The sequence below is a fragment of the Etheostoma spectabile genome, chromosome 1 (assembly GCF_008692095.1).
Source record: "Etheostoma spectabile isolate EspeVRDwgs_2016 chromosome 1, UIUC_Espe_1.0, whole genome shotgun sequence".
NCBI lineage: Eukaryota > Metazoa > Chordata > Actinopteri > Perciformes > Percidae > Etheostoma > Etheostoma spectabile.
Genome location: NC_045733.1, coordinates 15,715,238 through 15,719,408, shown reverse-complemented (window position 1 = coordinate 15,719,408; position 4,171 = coordinate 15,715,238).

The following is a 4,171-nucleotide window of genomic DNA, read 5'->3' as shown; positions in this document are numbered from 1 at the left end:
CCCGGAACTTTTGCTGTCACTCAAGTCCAAATTAGCCTTGGCTGGTGCTGAAAGAGGGAGAAATATGGACGTTACGTCTGCCCCGTTGAGTGGATGAGTTATGACTTGTGTTTGTGATCAAGGCGTTCTTTCCGTCCAGGGGCTTTCTTTGTGCTCATTAATTCATGGGAGTGTTTGGGTTAAAATGCATAATGAGTTCATTAAGGGGGATTGGCGTAATCAGGAAAGGTATTGCCTTAATTACTGGCTCAAGGCCAGATCTATCAGTTCTCTGTGATATCGGCAACCCACCCTGTCCACAGAGCTCACTAATTTAATTAAGTGTACAAAATGCTACACCCGAACGTCACCCTTGGGGGCAATTATGGCACTAGAGATTGAAAGATCCCCGCCGGGGATATTTTACTTACTGGCAGGAGATTGCCTGTGTCAGTTAGCTGATTGCATTGATTATATTGATTTGTAACAGCTTTTCGGGTAATTTCATCTGCAAAGGTGAGAGCAACACGTTGGCCCAGGGACTTTTTTATTTATTCTTTCTTTATTTAGACCATGGACTCTTTTGCCAAGTGATTAGATGAAATGGAGCTCCACAATAAGTCTTTTAAAGTGGGTGTTTGGGAGGGAGGATCGATAGTTTTTACTTGCTGTATAAGGTCAGTTGGATGTTATGAATTCTTTTAAAGACATCACAACTCTTTCACCTACAGTGAAATTGCTGCATGGTTGTGCTGAAGCAGCGAAATGGGGCTTAAACAGGTAGCTGGGACGAGATCTTTAGCTCAAAGGTGAGACGGACTGGACGGGTTCTAGTTCACTTAAATGAAATCACACAAACAAGTGCAGAGATATAAGTTTCCAGTGCTGATAAGATACATCCTTATCCCCTAGTGTCATACTAGAAAGATGCCTGCCTATTTTGCCTATACTATAACCTTCAATTAAAGGTTACCTTAAAGGTTTGTACAAAGTTGAAATGAAATTGTTGAATCGGTTACTTTAATAGATACATTAATGTTTTCCATTATTTTCAAATGGCAATAACTGCTACTTCATACTAATTTTCAAGCTGAAAATAAATTGAACTGTTCACAGTGTGTCCTTTCTATAGGAGAAAATGTCTGTGAATCAGCTCTTAAATAAATCAAGTTAAACCCACAGTAGGGAAATTAGGGTTAGTTTAGCAGATCCTAAAGGTAACGGTTCGTAACTCATATGCCCAGTAAATAATTCTATTTAAAGATTGCAGATTTAAATCAAACTCTGTGTCATGGCAGACGAATCAAATTCCAAAACATGGAACTTGGAACATAAAATGAGAAACGTAGCCTAGATTTGAATATACTCCTGTGGGCATCCTCCAGGCTCAGTGAGCTAAGGCGGATGAGATGAACGCGTAGTATCTAGTGACGCATCAGTCCAACTTTTTCTCTCCTAAATTCGGATACTTGAACTTTTGGTATCTGACGATATTTAATTCCAATCAATATTGGTGCTCTCCTTTACATTTGAAAAGTACAGAAAGTAGGAAAATAAACAGACATTCAGATAAAGATAATATCATCACTTTGACTGCAGAATTTGATGAAAGATTGGTAAGAACAGTGAATGTGCAGCGTTTGTTTTTTTAATAGTGGTACTGATCCTTAAACCACTTGTGTTACTTTTTTTAATTAGCATTTTTTTTGTTATTTACAAAATGCCTCTGTTTCATCAAACGTTGTGAAAATGTTTTCTTCATTTGCTTGTGTTTTCTTTGTCACTGAATGAAAGCTACTGAAATTGCATCTAATCTGCCAATTAAAGAGAGAAGTGTGACCCAATAGATTACTTTTAATTACAAGCACGTGACCTTTTGCGAAGCATGACAAAGTTCAAAAGGAGGCTAATAGTTTAATGAGCAGTTCATCAGCGCTGATTAAGACGATGGGATGACAAGATAATCCAGAGGTGGCGCGGTCATTAACTGTGGCCAAAGAACCGCAAATTAGCTGATTGAACAACTTCCCGCCCAGCCAATGCCGAGCAGGCAGAAGGGAGGGGCTTCCTGAGTGATGGATGAGAAGGCGTGGAGGATGTGTTTATGTCGCTTGCCAGTAGTGTTGTCACTGAATGAGTGAAGTGTCTTCATCAATTTGGACCCATTACCATGTCAAAAAGGATAGGATGGTGCTTGAAGGAGGGGGACAGATTGGGGGAGGAGAGAAGGAGAAAGCCCATGTGCATACAAGCCTATTCATTTTCACACACACACACACACACACACACACAATCCTTTCAGCCCCTCCCTCCAAGCAGGCCAGTTTACCGTAAGCCCGTTTAATTTTCCTGAAATAGGGCTGGGACAGCTGTGTCATGCTGATGAGAACGTGCTGAGAACAGTGGCAGCCTGTCACATCTCATCTATTTCAGCTCTGATACTGCTGACCCTCCTCTCCCTGATCTCTTCTACTTCTTCTTCTGCTTTCACCTCCTCATGGCTCTTCATTCTTCCTTCTGATATGTCAAACCTTCTCCCTCAAATAAACGCAGCAGTCCCAGTCTGTTAAACTGATGTAGGGGAGGGTGGCATTGATTGACGGTGGAAAAGGACAAAACTAATAACTGGGAGATGTTTTTTATTTCACCTGCATTGATTGTTATAGGTCTCTTTATCATCTGACCCGGCTCAATTATGCCAATTGGATAGTGCAGTGACACTGTGAGGTTGCGAGGGACAGTAAAATGAAACAGAGAAAGGGGAATTAAAGCGTGTGTGTGTGTGTGTGTGTGTGTGTGTGTGTGTGTGTGTGTGTGTGTGTGTGTGTGTGTGTGTGTGTGTGTGTGTGTGTGTGTGTGTGTGTGTGTGTGTGCGTGCAAGGTGGAGTAAAGATGGGGTAGATGAGTGTAGAAATGGCTTGTTGGTGGGATATGTATCACTTAGTATGTATCACTCTGCAGAGAGAAGGACAACGATTTAAATGTTAGTGATGTCATTTCCACCTGTCAGTCATGTCAGGGTGCGATAAATGTGAAGCCATTACATAAATGAGATGTTGACGTGACCCTGTGAATGCATGCATGCAGACACACACACACACACACACACTGATATCTCTTCAGCTTTATGTAAATAGAATACAAATCTACAGCAAATGTCCAAATAATGTGTTTGCCTTGTCGGTCATATCCAGAATGTCCACCAGAACCCAATGTAAATTTAATTTGTCTTTTTGTTGTTGTTTTTTAATCAAATTAATATAAAAGTGCAAGTTGCTGGGATTGCCTACGGCATTAAGTATCTTGATGTTTTGATATTATCTTACACATCACCACTTACAACCAGATATTTGTGCATTTCTACATAAAACAATCAAATGTGTTGCAAATATTTTATGGCACATTTGCCTTAATTTAAATTGGCCCCAAAAACGTGTGTTGTTTTTTGTAATTTTCCACATTTCCCAAAACACCTTTCAACAAACCCCAGAGACCGTTCCTGAAGTAGTTGTGTTGTATGTTCATTGGACAAGAGCAGGGAGACATTCGCAGATGCAATTCAAACCATTGATGCCTCAAACCAAAAACCTGAATGAATTTCATGTAGACCAAAACAGTCTTATGGTTGTCCTGCCCCATAAGTATTTTTGCTACTACAACTAGTTACGCATAGTTAAAATGTACACTCCTTCTGCCACTCTCCTTGCTGCTGTTTGATCTTCAGCTGGTAGAGATTAATCATAATGCCTGCTGCCGGCACTCCAAAAGGGTTTTTCTCTGCACTTTACACTTCAAGGCGTCCCATACTGGCAAGAGCTAATGCGGCACACCCGCTGTGAGAGTTAAGAGAGCATAGTAAGAGCAAGCAACAGCTGCAATTTACAGTGTTGTGGTTTTATTGCATTGTAGAGTGTAAAATTGTCGTCTTCTTCTTAGTATATGGAAATTAATTATCTCCCTTTTTTTGCTTTTTTGTCAACACTGTGTATTGTTTTGTTAGTTTTAGTTTTTCAAACATTTGCAGAAACTCAACATTCTAAGGGGAAGGAAAATCAGTTACAGCAAATATTGATAAGTAAGTCATCATTAAACCCTTTTTTCTCTTTGGGGAGCATAGGTTATTCATGAACTTCCTCCAGCTGGTTCGGTGTTGTACTCTGTTTGGTTGTAAGACGGGGGGGGGGGGGGGGGG